The sequence below is a fragment of the Callorhinchus milii genome, unplaced genomic scaffold (genome assembly GCF_018977255.1).
Source record: "Callorhinchus milii isolate IMCB2004 unplaced genomic scaffold, IMCB_Cmil_1.0 Scaffold5, whole genome shotgun sequence".
Lineage (NCBI taxonomy): Eukaryota > Metazoa > Chordata > Chondrichthyes > Chimaeriformes > Callorhinchidae > Callorhinchus > Callorhinchus milii.
In genome coordinates this window covers 760,717-780,265 of record NW_024704746.1, presented here as the reverse complement: position 1 = coordinate 780,265, position 19,549 = coordinate 760,717, and the positions used below count along the sequence as shown (strand labels likewise).

General features: G+C 53.7%; 1 long non-coding RNA gene across 1 annotated transcript; it reads left to right on the top strand.

Moving 5' to 3' along the window:
- Positions 1 to 8,610: 8,610 nt before the first annotated feature.
- LOC103185293 lies at positions 8,611 to 17,843 on the top strand. Its single transcript, XR_006085146.1, has 3 exons — positions 8,611 to 8,728; positions 10,826 to 10,956; positions 17,813 to 17,843. It is a non-coding gene; the product is annotated as an uncharacterized LOC103185293 (long non-coding RNA).
- The last annotated feature ends 1,706 nt before the right edge of the window (positions 17,844 to 19,549 follow it).

Below are 19,549 nucleotides of genomic sequence, written 5' to 3'. Positions count from 1 at the left end.
AATGTAATTTTGTTGTTGATGTCTCAGCAACAGATAAGGCGCTGTATTAAATGCAAGGATTATTATAATTACCTTAAAGCGGGTTTTGAAGGTGAGAGAAAGGAAGTGAGTGAGGCGGAGGGATGTCCAGGATAGTGTGTGAGTGGCAGAATTACCTTACACTAATTTCAAGTGCGCGCACACACACACACACACACTTCAATGGTTCATGAGAACTTTGCTTTGAACCCACAGCTCTGCCCAGTGCCCTCCATGTCCCCTCCCCCCACACCCACCCCTGTGCCAAATCCCACCTTAAAATCTACCTCTTTTACCTTCCCCCTTCCTCCGAGCTCTGTGTCCAGCCCTGTCAGTGTGTTATCCTCTGTGAAGCGAGCTGTATGTGAGATTGTTTCACACCCCTTTCCCTGCAGGAGTGTTGCCCAACCTCAGACAGAGGCTGTGATCTCCCCCATGTGGGGCCGGTGTGTGTGACATCCCGCAGATCAGCCACTCGTCTGTGTTTTACCGTGAATGATTTTCATTTGTGTGCATGGACCTCCACACGTCTATTCTGTAACTATTACCAAATGTTTATCTGAGTACAATGAGGTGGCCCGGCCCTACAAAGCTGAGCTCTCAGATGCTCTCTAGTTCTGCAGGTGGGTCCCCAGTCTGTGGTATCAGAGTGAGTTGTTTGCAATTAACTACAGGCATTGGCAGCCACACCTGGCCCCACTCCTGGGCTGTGCAGAGGTAAACACCAGCATGCACCCCAAAGCACCATCGGGGGTCCCCAAGCCTTGGTCTATACACAGGTTGCTGTGCCTAATACTCTCTATTAGGCAAGCCCGGTGCATCCGTCTGGGCAGAGAGAGTGTGTTTAGATGTGGGAAGTCTAGCCTGGACTCTCAGTGTAGTCTGGGTTAGGGTTGCTCTGGATGCTCTACAGCAGGACAGTCCAACCTTCTGGCTGCTGAAGGTTGGCCAGGCCTCTCCGACCTACTATCCCCCTACTTACCTGCCCGTACCCTCCGTTCCTCTTGTTGTTGTTGCTGAGGAACAGATGCCAGATTGGCCGGTCCCATCGCCGGGCGGAGCTCAGCACCTGGTGACCAGCTCCTGATCGGGGTCTGCGTGTCACCTGCGTTTGCTACAGCAACAACAACAACAAGATTCCATTTATAGAGCGCCTTTCACGTCGGGAGGACGTCCCAAGGCCCTGGACAGTTGGGTCAGGACCCGAGCATTGGGGGGGAAATGGTCAGCGTGAGGGGAGGGAATGGAGGGAGCGAGGAGGGGGTAGAGAGTCGAGAGGGGAGCTGAAGGCACGGTCAAAGTCACCCCCAAACACCGCTATTACCCCCTCACCCCCAAACACTGCCCTCGGCCACTTACCCGGGCCGGCCAAGGTTTCTTATCGCACTGCACACTGTGTTTAAACAACTTTAAATGAGATATTACCACAACACAAAGGGAGTGATAGCAGGGCAGCTGAACAGGAAATCCAAACCAAATACCAAAGGTCTTTCCCTTTTTCTCTCAGACACTACTGGTGTGAAGGGCGCTATAATGTATAAGTACGTATCCTGCTCCCTACCTTCTTCTTCATCACCCCTCCACCCCCACATCCGCACCCGCGCCCACCCCTCTTGCCTCCTTCAAGGCCGGTCTCAAGACCCTTCTCTTCGACCGTGCCTTCGGTCTCCCTCCCATCTCTCTGCTTTCCCCCACCCCTACCCCACCCCTCCCCAATGCTCGGGCCCCGACACCTGACTGTTCAGCGCTTTGGGATATCTTCCCGACGTAAAAGGTGCTCTATAAATGTCATTTTGTTGCTATTGTTGTTTCTGTAGTATGAATGAAATCCGCACTTGATAAACACAGCAAAAAACACTTCACAGGAAATTGGGACTTTGAACTCACAGTCTAGGCTGAAACCCCTGTGCAGGGCTGTGTGAACATAATAATAATAATAATCCTTGCATTTGACATAGTGCCTTATCATGTAGCTTCACAGAATATAATGTAAAGTGCAGCAAGTTTGTGTTTTGAGGCCAATTTGTGCACAGCAATATCCCACAATTAGTGGTGAAGTGAATCACAATTTTATCCAGTGGATTGTTGGCCAGAAAACCAGGAGAGAATCTCCCTTGTCTTTACCAATAGGTTTCCGGGAACCTTTGGGGGGCTTAGAATCCACAACCTTCTGACTCCGAGGCGAGAGGCTGACACCTCGGCCTATTCAGCCTCTTTTGTTTACTGGTGGTGGTGGTGGTGCTGCCTGGAGACTTATGTGCAACCCATGTAATTTAGAAAAGAAGCGTGCAAGTGAATGTGGGACGAACAAGTTTTATTCACTGAGTTTCAGTGAACGGAGGAATGCGCTGCGGAGATCACTGAGTGAGGTGATGCTGCCACCTGATGACCACAAGAAGTAATGCCACATTGCAGTTGTGAATGGGGTCATGAGGATCAATCCATACTTAGTCCTTCACATGCACCCATGTCAACATGTCCCTTTTTACGGCCATCCCTCCCCAGCCCTGCTCAGCTAGAGAGCTGGTAGCACTGTCCGTCAGCGCTCTTAAAAAGCACAGCTCCCATCTATTGGCTGAACAAGTTATTGAATAAATGTCAGCTTATTGAATGCATGTCAACTTGGTAAAGTGGTAGCTCTCTCACTTCGAGTTGTGAGTTCAAATTCCACATCGGGATTTCAATTCACAGAAGAACAGAAGAAATTAGAGACGAAAAAAAGACCAAGGTCCATCTAGTTCGCCTTCCACCTTCCTGCTGGTCGCCTGCACATATGTCCCAAACTCCCTATGTACTATAACCTACAATGTTATTTCCTAAAACTATCTAATCTGTGTTTGAAAGAATCAACATTTCCTGCTTCAACCATCTACCTCGGGAGCCTAATCCACAATTAGGGTTAGTGAACAATGTTCACTCCCTGAAATAGTGTTTGTGTAGATTTGTTCTGAATTTACCCCTTCAATGGCAGGCCATGTCCTCTGGTTTTACTATTCTGGACTAGTTGAAATAGCCTGTCATGACCTATATTATCTAACCCCTTTACAACAACTTACCTTAGGGTAGTGTCTCAGAGCGCTGATGGGGGGTGAGATGGCCATAAGCATGGTCGAAGAAGAAGGTTTTCCGGCGGGACTTGTAAAAGGGGAGAGTGAGGGCATGATTATGTCTTTAGAATCTTAAAGGCAGTAATGATGTCACCTCTCAATCTTCTCTTTTCAAGTATGAATATGCCCACTTTACTTAGTCGCTCCTCATAGTCCAGGCCCTCCATCCAAGATGGCACTCAAATCAATGCTGGTTGTGTTGCAATGTGTTGCATTGTCGGTGATTTTAAACAGGATGTTACTCAAGGTCCTATCTGCCTGTTTAGTTTGGATAGTAAAGATCACGTGGCACTATTCATCAACAACAACAACTTGGATTTACATAGTGCCCCCCACGCCGGACGGCATCTCAGAGCGCTTCACAGTAACGAATCCCGGGGCCGAGATGGGGGGAGGGGGGGGAGCCAGGGGGAGGGGGGGGGAGCCAGGGGGAGGGGGGGGAGCCAGGGGGAGGGGGTGAGCCAGGAGGAGGGGGAGCCAGGGGGAAGGGGGGAGCCAGGGGGAAGGGGGGAGCCAGGGGGAGGGGGGAGCCAGGGGGAGGGGGGGGGGGAGCCAGGGGGAGGGGGGGGGAGCCAGGGGAGGGCGGGGGAGCCAGGGAGAGGGGGGGAGAGCCAGGGGGGAGGGGGGGAAGGTGACCAAAGGCGCGGTCGAAGAGAAAGGTTTTCAGCAGGGACCTGAAAGTTGAAAGAGAAGGGGCGAGACGAAGGGAGTGAGGAAGGGAGTTCCGGAGCCTCGGGGCATAGCGGCTGAAGGCACGGCCGCCGAGGGTGGAGCGGTAACAAGGAGGAGGCCAGACGCGGAGGAACAAAGGCAACGGGTACCGTTGTGAGGAAAGAGGTCAGAGAGGTCGGGGGGTGCAGAGGAGTGCAGGGATTTGAAGACACGGATGAGGATCTTGAAGCCGATCCTCCCTGGGACAGGCAGCCAGTGCAGTCTGGCCAGGACTGGGGGGATCGGGGAGCGGAGTTTGGTGCGGGTCAGAATGCAGGCGGCAGAGTTTTGAATGATCTGGATTTTATGGATGGTAGTGGAGGGGAGACCGGCGAGGAGGGCGTTAGAATAGCCGAGAGGTGACAAAGGCATGGACTAGGGTTTCAGCGGCTTTCGGAGAGAGGTATTGGCGGAGACGGGCGATGCATCGGAGGTGGAAGAAAGTGAATTCTATATACTATTCAATAAGGGAAGAGAGTTTTCTCCAGTGTTCTGACCAATAATCCCCCAAATAAAATTCATTATTTGTTTCATGACTGCTGTGGGACATTGCTGTGTGCAATTATGCTGCCCATTTGCCTACAAATATACAGTCAAATTGGCTGCTGTGTTCGCCTACAAAATACAATCACTCCACTTTACAGCGAATCCTGAGAAAGGCTCTGAGACATTCTCCTGACGTGAAAGACTTTACATGAAATGTAATTAAAATAATAAAATGATTATTACAATGCTGGGTTAAAACTTCCAGATTGGAGGTTGATTATCGCGTTTGCTGTGAAACTATATCTTGCAGTATGACAACCTTGTTAAGCATCTCTCATAGGTTCGCCTGTGAAATACACAGTCACTACAATTTGTAGTATATCCTGTGAAGCGCTTTGAAACAGAAAGGTTCTATCAAAAGCAAGTTGTTTTTATTTAATGGGGAGGGGGGAGTTGGGGGGTCTCATTTTTGGAATTACTGTAAAATGCTTTGTTTTTACAATTTATTCCAGTGCTGTTGTTCAGTGCTGTGTCGGTGCTGTTTACACAAGGTGGCACGAGAACTGCAATTAAACACCTGCTGCTGTTACTGTGGGACTGATGGACACTTTGCTCCTCACTGGAACACGGGAACATTGCTTCGGATGATGAAGGCCTTTCGACTGATTTGATCCAATCCTTCCTTTGGCCCTTTCTTTCTCTTTCAGTATTTTGCTAAAGTTCTTCACCAGTTATGTGACGCCGTCGAGGGCCCGTGTAGTTAAAGAAAGGAATCGTATCTTGGAGGCCGTGCAGCAGACAGATGGAGGGGGACAGGTTTACAGGGATCGTCAACAGCAATTATATAGGGTTAGGATTGCAATGCAGACACTAGGTGGCAGACAGGGCTAGTGCAATGGAGCCAGCGACCAATTTTAATTGGGGATTGATGGCCAGGACACCGGGAGAGAGAAACTTTCTCCTCTTTTCGAGCAGTGACATGGGATCTTTTACTGAACAGGTTTAACGTCTCATCCAAAACACAGCACCTCCAACAAAGCAACATCCCCTCTGCGCTGCTTTGGAGTGTGAGTTTAGACTTGGTGAGCCCATGTCCGCTGCACACAAAATAGACCATAGTTTGCTATAAGTTAGCACTGAGCTCACACCCCTGGTCAGGCTGGTGGTGGTGATTGTGGACAGGTGTTAGTCTGAGAGTGATACTCAGCCCCTCGCTGGTCAGTACAGAGAGAGCCTTACTCCACAGCTGGCCTTTGCTATACCTAACCTTACCACCCTTAATGCTGAAGCAAGAGTGTTTGCACACATGCAAACATACACACAGACAGAAGCGTGCATGCGTTCAGATGGATGTGTTCACGCTTCAACACAGATGCACGTATTCATGCATACACCACAGAACTACAACAACAAATTACATTTTTATAGTGCCTTTCACGTCGGAAGGACGTCCCAATTTGATGGACAGTCAAGAATGTGTACAGAAGCCAGCCCTCACGCATGCATACACATGGTACACACCGCTCAGAAGTAATGGAAATAGTAAATATCGCACAGAATCGATGGTGTTTATGTGTAATTACAGAGATGGAGACAGTGCTTCGGTTAGATTGCTAGAAGGCTTCACAAAGGGCTGTAATGTGTTGTGGGGTTGTCACTGTGTAAGTTACGTCACCGTGTGCGAGGAATATAACCTTCACCTCATCAGTTTGCATATCAAACAGACACAGCACGTTCCAAACACTCTGGGCTTTGCACCCACACTGATAGCACCCGTCGTGTTTACTCAACATGAAGAGTAAGGAACGGGGAGGTCCCTGCGTTAAGTGCAGAGAGATTCTGGAAGGAAACAGCCTCATACTCTTCACCGTCATCTCTGTGCTCTTCGGTAAGGAAATAAGAATAAAATAAACTCTGTGATGTTTCACTAACAATATGACAAATATGGGAATAATATCTGGGGATACAGTGTATAGTTTGGGACTCGTCATATGCAAACGACTGCCAGGATAGTGGATGGTGAACTGGATGGATCTTGGTCTGTTGCCTTGCAAATTCTTACATTATTATCTCTGTACAAAATTATGGAAATTGCACTCGAAAGCACATTTGGCCCCCATCGTGTCTGTGCTGCTGTTCACTTGACTTATTGCCGCTGTCTCCCCTTTATAGTGCTTTTCCCTGCTCTTTTCCACGTAGCCTTTTAGACCTTAATTCTGTCAATGTTTATCCAGTTCCCACTTAAACGGTTGCAGTTGGCTTTGTTTCAATGGCGATTTGTAACATGTTCCACATTTCAAGAAATCTCTGTATCCAAAAATGCTTTTAAAACTTACTTTGTGGTGTGAGCCCCACTGGCTCGATTCTAACCCAGGGGAGAGGGCTTTGCACCCACACTGCCAGCAGCCATTCACAGGATACATGTAAAGTGCATTGAGCGTACATTATTGTCGACAGCCATTTCTCACACGGCAATGCCCTACACACAGCCATGAGGTAAATGACCAATTCTATTCAGAGGAGTGGGAGGGGAGGGGTAGTGAGTAGGGGAATTGTTGGCAAGGACACCAGAGAGAAACTCCCCTCTCTTTTCGAGCAGCAACATGGGATCTTTAATGTCCACCAGTTTAATGTCTCATCTGAAGGACATCATCTCTGACAAAGCAGCAGCCCCCAGCACTGCACTGGAGCTTCAGCCTAGACCAGCGCTTTTCAAACTCTTTTGCTCTGTGCTCTCCCCACCACCCCCCCCCAAACCGACATTAATATCCCACGTACACAACTATCCTGGAACATTCCCTGTCCACGTGCTCCTCAGGAGGTACAGCTCCTCTCCCCCTTGGCCTCTTGTCCCTGGGAGGCTTAGCCATTTATATTCCAATCAGAGGGATCAGGATTTTGTTTTTTCTCTCTCTCTCTCTCTGAGGCTTGGTCTCTCTCGGTTTCTCTCCCATTCCCCCTCCGACTTGGGCAAAATGCCAGTAAGACCAGAAAAAATTCTTACCCAATGACCCTCCCCCATCCCCCCTGGCCTCACCATGCGAGCTCAAGATCCTGACGTTGGGGCTTGAACCCACAAACTTTCTGACATATAGGCAAAAGTGTGACCTACCAACTGAGGGGGAGCTTCAAATCGTCATCCATCTTTGTGTCCTGAGAGTTAGAAGAACAAGTGCTGGTCTTCTGCTGAATAATGCCGTGTGGCTGGTTTCAGGGTTTGTTCTGTTGAGCTAACTCACCCTGTGCGAACATGTTCCTCTTTAGATAGTTGCCATCAGTTACACGGTTTTGCATCCTGGTGCCCCTCAGGGCAGCATTTTCCCATCACTCCTCCCCTCCCTGCTCCCCCTTCCCTTCCCTCCCTCCCCCTTAACCTGCCTCCCCCCTCCCCCTCTCTCCCCTCCCTGCTCCCCCTTCCCCTCCCTCCCTCCCCCTTACCCTGCCTCCCCCCTCCCCCTCTCTCCCCTCCCTGCTCCCCCAAAATGGCGCTTTGATACTCCTCCCGAAGTGAAAAATAGTTCATAAAATGCAAGTATTATTATTAACGATTAGTCTGACAAGGCATCAGTGGAGATAGCTACAGGAGACAGTTTCTCACACAACCTCTCCCTTGTATTTCTTTTTATTTACAAAAACATCTGTCACACACACAAAATAAGAGACGTGCAGCTGGAAGTGTTTCGGCTTCAAACTGGACTTTAAGTATGATAATAGATTGGATCCAAAAATAGGCAGCAAATGAATAAGAATCATAATCTTTGCATTTGATATAGCGCCTATCATGTCTTCGAGACGTCTCAAAGCGCTTCACAGGATATACCCTAAAGTTTAGTGACTGCATTTTGTAGGCGAAACATGGCAACCAATTGCGCACAGCAGTGTCCCACAAACAGCCATGGACTGAATGAACAAATTAGTATTAATTTTTGTTTGAAGGGATTATTAACCCCAGAAAGCAATCTACCAATCAACTAACAACCGGGATTCTACTTACTGCTGGTAAACAGAGGCGTGTGGGTAGAATAAGGAAACTTGCTTTTCAAGGCAAAAGCAGCGGGAAGCTAACCAGGGTCTTCTCGCTCGTGAGGTGAGAGCACTAAACACTATGCTATAGGACTCCACACAGAGTATAACACACACACTGTATGACCATACCGCACTTTAACACGCTTCATTAAACCTCTGTTGCCAAGTGAGTGAGGTGCGATGTCCTTCAATATTTTGTGTTCTCTCTCTTACTTTCTCTCTCTCTTTCTTCCCCAAAGGTATTATCGTAGGTTTTCTGGTTCGAGAGAAGGGAAGTTTGTCGTAACTTAATAAATACTATTTTGCTTTCCCTGGAGAGCTGCTGATGTCTATGTTCAGAATGAGTATTCTTCCTCTGGTCAGCTCAAGTGTCATAGCAGGTAATTGCTTTCTTTCTGGGGGGTTGTGGTGGGGGGGAGAGCGAGGGGCAACTCATTAATAGCTCGTGAACAAACAGAGGTCTGAAATTCAACCTGGTCAGTCGCTGAGTCCATTTTGTCTCAAATTTTGAGATCACACAGAATTGTGGAGACTCTCTTAAATTCTGACTTATTTTGGGAAGTTGTTTTTTCTCCGACTCTTAAGAAAAAAACAACTTGTATAATAAAAATAATGTCTCAGATGGGTCAGTTGAGATCATGTGTCAGCCTGGCTCAGTGACTGTCAGCCTGGCTCAGTGACTGACTGTCAGCCTGGCTCAGTGACTGTCAGCCTGGCTCAGTCACTGACTGCCAGCCTGGCTCAGTCACTGTCAGCCTGGCTCAGTGACTGACTGTCAGCCTGGCTCAGTCACTGTCAGCCTGGCTCAGTGACTGTCAGCCTGGCTCAGTCACTGACTGCCAGCCTGGCTCAGTCACTGTCAGCCTGGCTCAGTGACTGTCAGCCTGGCTCAGTGACTGTCAGCCTGGCTCAGTCACTGACTGCCAGCCTGGCTCAGTCACTGTCAGCCTGGCTCAGTGACTGTCAGCCTGGCTCAGTCACTGACTGCCAGCCTGGCTCAGTCACTGTCAGCCTGGCTCAGTGACTGTCAGCCTGGCTCAGTGACTGACTGTCAGCCTGGCTCAGTGACTGTCAGCCTGGCTCAGTCACTGACTGCCAGCCTGGCTCAGTCACTGTCAGCCTGGCTCAGTGACTGTCAGCCTGGCTCAGTCACTGCCAGCCTGGCTCAGTGACTGTCAGCCTGGCTCAGTGACTGACTGTCAGCCTGGCTCAGTCACTGTCAGCCTGGCTCAGTCACTGACTGCCAGCCTGGCTCAGTCACTGCCAGCCTGGCTCAGTGACTGTCAGCCTGGCTCAGTGACTGACTGTCAGCCTGGCTCAGTCACTGTCAGCCTGGCTCAGTCACTGACTGCCAGCCTGGCTCAGTCACTGACTGTCAGCCTGGCTCAGTGACTGTCAGCCTGGCTCAGTGACTGACTGTCAGCCTGGCTCAGTGACTGTCAGCCTGGCTCAGTCACTGACTGCCAGCCTGGCTCAGTCACTGACTGTCAGCCTGGCTCAGTGACTGTCAGCCTGGCTCAGTGACTGACTGTCAGCCTGGCTCAGTGACTGTCAGCCTGGCTCAGTGACTGTCAGCCTGGCTCAGTGACTGACTGTCAGCCTGGCTCAGTGACTGTCAGCCTGGCTCAGTCACTGACTGCCAGCCTGGCTCAGTCACTGACTGTCAGCCTGGCTCAGTCACTGACTGTCAGCCTGGCTCAGTCAGTAGCCTGCGAGTCCCAAACCCCACATCAGGACTTTGACCTCACAGATCACAGGCTGATGCTCTTATACAACAACAACAAGATTACATTTGTACTATACTTTCACGTCGGGAGGACATCCCAAGGCACTGGACAGTGAACAGCATTTCAGACCCGAGCTGGGGTCAGGGGGGAGAAGGGAGGGGAGGGGAAGGTGGGTAGCCGATAGCATGGTCGAAGAGGAGGGTATTGAGGCGCGACTTGAAGGAGGCTAAGGAGGGGGCGAGGGGGAGTGATTGGGGGATGGAATACAATCCTGACAATGCGATCCTTCTGACGAGACGTTAAACCGAGATCCCATCTGCCTGCTCAGGGACATTACAGATCCCGTGGTACTATTTGAATATAGTGCTCACTGTACCATTTACAAATGCAGTTATTAGCATTTCATTATTATTATTAATCCAGTAATGTAATGGTCACATATACTGTCTTTTCATCTCATTTAAAGGTAGCTGTGACCTTGGTCGACTGATGCGTGAAAGTGTCCTCAGGAAGCGTAGATTATGACTAACGATTAAATTAATATTTAAAAAGCAATTGCAGTGTGGACAAAGCCCCAGTTGTTTCCTCATCTCCCCATATAGCCATTTCTAGCCTTGACTAACGTATCACTGTGGTGAATTAAATCAGAAATATCTGTTGTATTTGAATGCTATTGTGCTTTATAAACCCTAATGTTTTATATACCCTATTGTGTTCAACACCCTATTGATTCTATCTATCTTCATTCAGGTCTTGCTGGAATGGACACCAAAACAACTGCTAAAATTGGTCTGCGATCCATGGCTTACTGCCTGAGCAGCGCAAGTACTGCAATAGCAGTAGGTGCACACAAGCTTCTGATGCAGTTTTACATGATTTGTGTGAGTTCAGTGTGCGGAAGCAATGCTGGTCCAGGTTAGCACTGGGAGAGCACTACATTGTCGAGGTGCTATCCTTTCGGGGAGATTGCGCTTGTTCAGGTTGGACGTTCAAGATTCCACAGAACGGCTCGAAAAGAAAAGAGAGTTTCTCTCTCCCAGTGTCCTGGCTGACAAACCCCATCCAAACCCCCACCAAATCAAATTGGCTGTTCGCTCTGTGGCTGTTTGTGGGACATCGCTGTCCGCAAATTGGTTGCTAAGTGCACGTACAAATACACGGTCACTTTACAGTATAACCCATGAAGCGCTTTGAAATGTCCTCCCAATGTGAAAGGCGCTCGATCAAATACAAGGATTGTTACTTTATCATAAGTGAACTCTGGATTTTTCATAACAATCCATACACAGGAATCTTGCTTGCCCTGCTTATTAAACCAGGGGAGCACCAAGGAATGCAACAACAACAACAACAACAACAAGATTTCATTTATAGAGAGCCTTTCAAGTCAGGAGGACGTCCCAAGGCACTGGACAGTTGGGTCAGGCAAAGCCTTGAGGAGAGAGGAAATGTGGGGAACATCTCTGCAGTGGATACCCTGCTCGACCTTCTGAGGTGGATCGCTTGTTTACTTAGTGATCTCTTCACTGCAGCTTACTATGGGATACCTACTAGCAATTCTTTGTCCCTGATCCACATGCACTGCCTTCTCCCTAAACCCCTGCAGATTAGCTATAAGATCCTGGTCCACTTATCTTCCAATGTCTCTGTAGAATTGTCCCAGCCAATCCCTATGACCTCCTGTGTTCCTGCTCCCTAGCGTAGTCCCTAGTCCACTCGCTACCCCGCTCCCTGGGCCACTCGCTACCCTACTCCCTGGGCCACTCGCTACCCTGATCCCTGGGCCACTCGCTACCCTGCTCCCTGGGCCACTCGCTACCCTACTCCCTGGGCCACTCGCTACCCTGCTCCCTGGGCCACTCGCTACCCTACTCCCTGGGCCACTCGCTACCCCGCTCCCTGGGCCACTTGCTAGCCTGCTCCCTGGGCCACTCGCTACCCTGCTCCCTGGGCCACTCGCTACCCCGCTCCCTGGGCCACTCGCTACTCTGCTCCCTGGGCCACTCGCTACCCCGCTCCCTGGGCCACTCGCTAGCCTGCTCCCTGGGCCACCCGCTAGCCTGCTCCCTGGGCCACTCGCTACCCCGCTCCCTGGGCCACTCGCTAGCCTGCTCCCTGGGCCACTCGCTAGCCTGCTCCCTGGGCCACTCGCTAGCCTGCTCCCTGGGCCACTCGCTACCCTGCTCCCTGGCCCACTCGCTAGCCTGCTCCCTGGCGCACTCGCTAGTCTGCTCCCTGGCCCACTCGGTAGCCTGCTCCCTGGCCCTCGCTAGCCTGCTCCCTGGCCCTCGCTACCTTGCTCCCTGGCCCTCTCTAGCCTGCTCCCTGGCCCACTTGCTACCCTGCTCCCTGGCCCACTCGCTAGCCTGCTCCCTTGCCCACTTGCTACCCTGCTCCCTGGCCCACTCGCTAGCCTGCTCCCTGGGCCACTTGCTAGCCTGCTCCCTGGTCCTCGCTAGCCTGCTCCCTGGCCCACTCGCTAGTCTGCTCCCTGGGCCACTCGCTACCCTGCTCCCTGGCCCTCGCTAGCCTGCTCCCTGGGCCACTCGCTAGCCTGCTCCCTGGGCCACTCGCTAGCCTGCTCCCTGGCCCACTCGCTACCCTGCTCCCTGGCCCTCGCTAGCCTGCTCCCTGGCCCACTCGCTAGCCTGCTCCCTGGCGCACTCGCTAGCCTTCTCCCTGGCCCTCGCTAGCCTGCTCCCTGGCCCTCGCTAGCCTGCTCCCTGGCCCACTCGCTAGCCTGCTCCCTGGCCCACTCGCTAGCCTGCTCCCTGGCCCACTCGCTAGCCTGCTCCCTGGCCCACTCGCTAGCCTGCTCCCTGGGCCACTTGCTAGCCTGCTCCCTGGTCCTCGCTAGCCTGCTCCCTGGCCCACTCGCTAGTCTGCTCCCTGGGCCACTCGCTACCCTGCTCCCTGGGCCACTCGCTACCCTGCTCCCTGGGCCACTCGCTAGCCTGCTCCCTGGGCCACTCGCTAGCCTGCTCCCTGGGCCACTCGCTACCCTGCTCCCTGGCCCACTCGCTACCCTGCTCCCTGGCCCACTCGCTACCCTGCTCCCTGGCGCACTCTCTAGCCTGCTCCCTGGCGCACTCGCTAGCCTGCTCCCTGGCCCTCGCTAGCCTGCTCCCTGGCCCTCGCTAGCCTGCTCCCTGGCCCACTCGCTAGCCTGCTCCCTGGCCCACTCGCTAGCCTGCTCCCTGGCCCACTCGCTAGCCTGCTCCCTGGCCCTCGCTAGCCTGCTCCCTGGCCCTCGCTAGCCTGCTCCCTGGCCCACTCGCTAGCCTGCTCCCTGGCCCACTCGCTAGCCTGCTCCCTGGGCCACTTGCTAGCCTGCTCCCTGGTCCTCGCTAGCCTGCTCCCTGGCCCAGTCGCTAGTCTGCTCCCTGGGCCACTCGCTACCCTGCTCCCTGGCCCTCGCTAGCCTGCTCCCTGGCCCTCGCTAGCCTGCTCCCTGGCCCACTCGCTAGTCTGCTCCCTGGCCCACTCGCTAGCCTGCTCCCTGGCCCACTCGCTAGCCTCCTCCCTGGCGCACTCGCTAGCCTGCTCCCTGGCCCTCGCTAGCCTGCTCCCTGGCCCTCGCTAGCCTGCTCCCTGGCCCTCGCTAGCCTGCTCCCTGGCCCACTTGCTAGCCTGCTCCCTGGCGCACTCGCTAGCCTGCTCCCTGGCCCACTCGCTAGCCTGCTCCCTGGCCCTCGCTAGCCTGCTCCCTGGCCCACTCGCAACACTGCTCCCTGGGCCACTCGCTAGCCTGCTCCCTGGGCCACTCGCTAGCCTGCTCCCTGGCCCACTCGCTAGCCTGCTCCCTGGCCCTCGCTAGCCTGCTCCCTGGCCCACTCGCTAGCCTGCTCCCTGGCCCACTCGCTAGCCTGCTCCCTGGCCCACTCGCTAGCCTGCTCCCTGGTCCTCGCTAACCTGCTCCCTGGCCCACTCGCTAGCCTGCTCCCTGTCGCACTCGCTAGTCTGCTCCCTGGCCCACTCGGTAGCCTGCTCCCTGGCCCTCGCTAGCCTGCTCCCTGGCCCTCGCTACCTTGCTCCCTGGCCCTCTCTAGCCTGCTCCCTGGCCCACTTGCTACCCTGCTCCCTGGCCCACTCGCTAGCCTGCTCCCTTGCCCACTTGCTACCCTGCTCCCTGGCCCACTCGCTAGCCTGCTCCCTGGGCCACTTGCTAGCCTGCTCCCTGGTCCTCGCTAGCCTGCTCCCTGGCCCACTCGCTAGTCTGCTCCCTGGGCCACTCGCTACCCTGCTCCCTGGCCCTCGCTAGCCTGCTCCCTGGGCCACTCGCTAGCCTGCTCCCTGGGCCACTCGCTAGCCTGCTCCCTGGCCCACTCGCTACCCTGCTCCCTGGGCCACTCGCTAGCCTGCTCCCTGGGCCACTCGCTAGCCTGCTCCCTGGCGCACTCGCTAGCCTTCTCCCTGGCCCTCGCTAGCCTGCTCCCTGGCCCTCGCTAGCCTGCTCCCTGGCCCACTCGCTAGCCTGCTCCCTGGCCCACTCGCTAGCCTGCTCCCTGGCCCACTCGCTAGCCTGCTCCCTGGCCCTCGCTAGCCTGCTCCCTGGCCCACTCGCTAGCCTGCTCCCTTGCCCACTTGCTACCCTGCTCCCTGGCCCACTCGCTAGCCTGCTCCCTGGGCCACTTGCTAGCCTGCTCCCTGGTCCTCGCTAGCCTGCTCCCTGGCCCAGTCGCTAGTCTGCTCCCTGGGCCACTCGCTACCCTGCTCCCTGGCCCTCGCTAGCCTGCTCCCTGGGCCACTCGCTAGCCTGCTCCCTGGGCCACTCGCTAGCCTGCTCCCTGGCCCACTCGCTACCCTGCTCCCTGGCCCTCGCTAGCCTGCTCCCTGGCCCACTCGCTAGCCTGCTCCCTGGCGCACTCGCTAGCCTGCTCCCTGGCCCTCGCTAGCCTGCTCCCTGGCCCTCGCTAGCCTGCTCCCTGGCCCACTCGCTAGCCTGCTCCCTGGCCCACTCGCTAGCCTGCTCCCTGGCCCTCGCTAGCCTGCTCCCTGGCCCTCGCTAGCCTGCTCCCTGGCCCACTCGCTAGTCTGCTCCCTGGGCCACTCGCTACCCCGCTCCCTGGCCCTCGCTAGCCTGCTCCCTGGCCCTCGCTACCTTGCTCCCTGGCCCTCTCTAGCCTGCTCCCTGGCCCACTTGCTACCCTGCTCCCTGGCCCACTCGCTAGCCTGCTCCCTTGCCCACTCGCTACCCTGCTCCCTGGCCCACTCGCTAGCCTGCTCCCTGGGCCACTTGCTAGCCTGCTCCCTGGCACTCGCTAGCCTGCTCCCTGGCCCACTCGCTAGCCTGCTCCCTGGCCCTCGCTAGCCTGCTCCCTGGCCCTCGCTAGCCTGCTCCCTGGCCCACTCGCTAGTCTGCTCCCTGGCCCACTCGGTAGCCTGCTCCCTGGCCCTCGCTAGCCTGCTCCCTGGCCCTCGCTACCTTGCTCCCTGGCCCTCTCTAGCCTGCTCCCTGGCCCACTTGCTACCCTGCTCCCTGGCCCACTCGCTAGCCTGCTCCCTTGCCCACTCGCTACCCTGCTCCCTGGCCCACTCGCTAGCCTGCTCCCTGGGCCACTTGCTAGCCTGCTCCCTGGCCCAGTCGCTAGTCTGCTCCCTGGGCCACTCGCTACCCTGCTCCCTGGCCCTCGCTAGCCTGCTCCCTGGGCCACTCGCTAGCCTGCTCCCTGGGCCACTCGCTACCCTGCTCCCTGGCCCACTCGCTACCCTGCTCCCTGGCCCACTCGCTAGCCTGCTCCCTGGCCCACTCGCTAGCCTGCTCCCTGGCGCACTCGCTAGCCTGCTCCCTGGCCCTCGCTAGCCTGCTCCCTGGCCCTCGCTAGCCTGCTCCCTGGCCCACTCGCTAGCCTGCTCCCTGGCCCACTCGCTAGCCTGCTCCCTGGCCCTCGCTAGCCTGCTCCCTGGCCCTCCGCTAGTCTGCTCCCTGGCCCACTCGCTAGCCTGCTCCCTGGCCCACTCGCTAGCCTGCTCCCTGGCCCTCGCTAGCCTGCTCCCTGGCCCACTCGCTACACTGCTCCCTGGGCCACTCGCTAGCCTGCTCCCTGGCCCACTCGCTAGCCTGCTCCCTGGCCCACTCGCTAGCCTGCTCCCTGGCCCACTCGCTAGCCTGCTCCCTGGCCCACTCGCTAGTCTGCTCCCTGGGCCACTCGCTACCCTGCTCCCTGGCCCTCGCTAGCCTGCTCCCTGGGCCACTCGCTAGCCTGCTCCCTGGGCCACTCGCTACCCTGCTCCCTGGCCCACTCGCTACCCTGCTCCCTGGCCCACTCGCTAGCCTGCTCCCTGGCCCACTCGCTAGCCTGCTCCCTGGCGCACTCGCTAGCCTGCTCCCTGGCCCTCGCTAGCCTGCTCCCTGGCCCACTCGCTAGCCTGCTCCCTGGCCCACTCGCTAGCCTGCTCCCTGGCCCTCGCTAGCCTGCTCCCTGGCCCTCGCTAGCCTGCTCCCTGGCCCACTCGCTAGCCTGCTCCCTGGCCCACTCGCTAGCCTGCTCCCTGGCCCTCGCTAGCCTGCTCCCTGGCCCACTCGCTACACTGCTCCCTGGGCCACTCGCTAGCCTGCTCCCTGGCCCACTCGCTAGCCTGCTCCCTGGCCCACTCGCTAGCCTGCTCCCTGGCCCACTCGCTAGCCTGCTCCCTGGCCCACTCGCTAGCCTGCTCCCTGGCCCACTCGCTAGCCTGCTCCCTGGCCCACTCGCTAGCCTGCTCCCTGGCCCACTCGCTAGCCTGCTCCCTGGCCCACTCGCTAGCCTGCTCGCTTGAATTTATTCTCTCAGGGCTCATACAAAGGGAGTTATTGACTATCTGCACTATTGTGGTTTGCTGGAACCTGGTGCCTGAAAATCTCATCACAGCCTGTTTTCAGCAGGTACTTTGTATCAGCAACAACTAGCATTTATTTAGCGCCCGTCACTGGAGTAGTGTCTTGGAGCGCTTAACAGTGACATATTTTGATTCTGAAAAGCAGAAGTCATTGGGAACACTCAGCAGGTCAGGCAGCGTCTGTGGAGAAAGGAAAGTGATGAAGGGTTGTGGACCCGAAACGTTGACTCACTTTCCTTTCTCCATAGATGCTGCCTGACCTGCTGAGTGCTCCCAGCGACTTTTGTTTTTGTTTTCAGATTTCCAGCATCTGCAGTATTTTGCATTCAGTTTGATGCTGAGCGCAGGGAGAAAGGGGAGATGACCTTATGTACGGTCGAAGAGGAATTCTGATCTGAAGACTGGGCAATGAGGGAGTAAGGCTTTAGTGGGAGAAAAAACTTTATCCCCAGTGACCCAGATTTCAAAACAGTTTATCTATTTTCCAGTGCTGGGATGTGGGACGGGATCAGGTTGCATTGTCGGAGATGAGACAGTAGACAGAGTCTGTGCCTGTTTAGGTGGATGTTAAAGATCCCCTGGAGCTATTCCAAAAAGAGAGAAAAAGAAGTTTCTCTCCCGGTGTCGTGGCCGACAATCCCCCAGATACAAATCAGTCAGTCACGTCATGGCTGATGGTGGGGCAATGCCGTGCATACATTGGTTGCCGTGTTGCCTACAAAGTACACGGTCACTACAGTTTACAGTGCAGCGCTTTGAAATGTCCCCTCGATGTGAAAGGTGCTGTAACAAATACATATTATTGATATGATTGAAGAAAACATTCATATAAGCAAAAAGGTAATTAAATCAGTTGAACTATATCTATATATATATATTCTTGGCAGAATGATCTAAAGCTATTTGTAATCCCTACAGGTAAGATCACGAAGGGAACAAATAGTGGTGGAGGATGCCTACACGTCTAAAGCAGTGACGGTTGCCATGGTAACCTCTCCTCCATTCTCAGCCTAAGTATGCATTAATTGTGCCAATTTGTTCCTGCTAAAACATCATTAAAATTATACTCCATCTTATCAGAAGAAAGAGAATGAAACAAAAATGATTCACTTCAAATGTCATCACCATGGTTTCATTTCATAACTTGACTTTATTTAAACTCTTCGCGGTGTGAAGGAGCCTAATCATTTTTCTTGCATTTTAATTTGCAGTGAAACGTTTTTTTTTGAATGTCGAAGCAAGCGCTGTGTTAACCTGCGAAGCGAGTGACAGCTCAGCTCTGTGCTCATCAGTTAAAGTGAAGGACAAGTTGTTTGGAAATAATCTGCATTTCACAATAAAAGCCACACGGCTTCGCTTGGGATTACTGTCCTTAGACATTGGCTTCGTTCCCAATCAGTTCTGTGGGTGAGGATGCCCACTGTCCGTCAGCCCATAAAAAACACAGTCACTACACTACATTACAATATATCCTCTGGAGTGCTTTGGTACATCCTCCCAACATGAAAGGTACTGTACCAAATGTAAGAATTTATTATTATTATTAGTTAAACTGGTTTCCTCAACTCCAAGGCAGTGAGATAGAGGCTCAGAACAGAGGGTCAGTCTCGAGAGAGGAGAAACCTCATAGAGGTGCAGGAATTTTAAATGGAATTGAAAAAGCAAACTTAGAATAATACTTTAGGATGCACCAAGACAGTGGAACAAGAGGACATTGGTCTAAGAGTTGCAAAGGGCACTATCAGGACAGACACCAGGAAGTGTTTCTTTACCCAGAAGGTAATTAACGACTAGAACAGGTTGCCAGGAAGGGGGTGGGGGGGGTTGAGGTCAGGACACTGAGACTCCGTTAAAAAGCAGCTGGATATTGTGATGGGAGGGCGGTAGGATGTGGATTCTGGGAGGATGAGATAAAATGGGCTGAAGAGTCTTCATCTGAACCTATGATGTGGTTTTGTGTAAGGAACAAAGAAACATTTGCTGCCCACCATGATTTCTTCTGGATCCTGTACCTTCCATTCTCTCTCTATAATAATAATAATAATAATAATCCTTACATTTGATATAGCGCTTTTCATGTTGGGAGGATGTCCCAAAGCGCTTCACAGAACACACTGTAAAGTGAGTTGACTGTATATTTGTGGGCGAATGCGGCAGCCAATTGCGTACAGCAATGTCCCACAAACAGTCGTGGATTGAAAATGACCAATTTATTACTGTTTTTGGTTTTGGAGGGATTATTATTAGGCTCTGTGTGGAGTAAGGAAACTTGCCCAAGGTTTCGCCCTCTGCCTGGAATTGAACTCAGGTCTCTCACTTGCAAAGCGAGTGCACTAACCACTGAGCTACAGGACTCCACTCTCTGTCTTGTTCAGGAGCCACTGAGGAAGGACTTCAGAATCGTGCTGGAGACGAGCCAGTCAATGAATGTGTTGGGCCTGATGGCATTCTGCATTGTGCTTGGTCTGATCATGAGCAAGATGGGAAAAGAGGCAGCACCACTAATCTCAATCTTTGACTCTTTCAACAAAGTCATAATGAGAGTGGTTACTATTGTAATGTGGCGAGTACAGGATTGCAAGAGATCGGCCCATCACTTCTTGTAAATCACCTTCTGCCTTGCAAACGTAACTCAGAGCCAATCACCCAGTTATG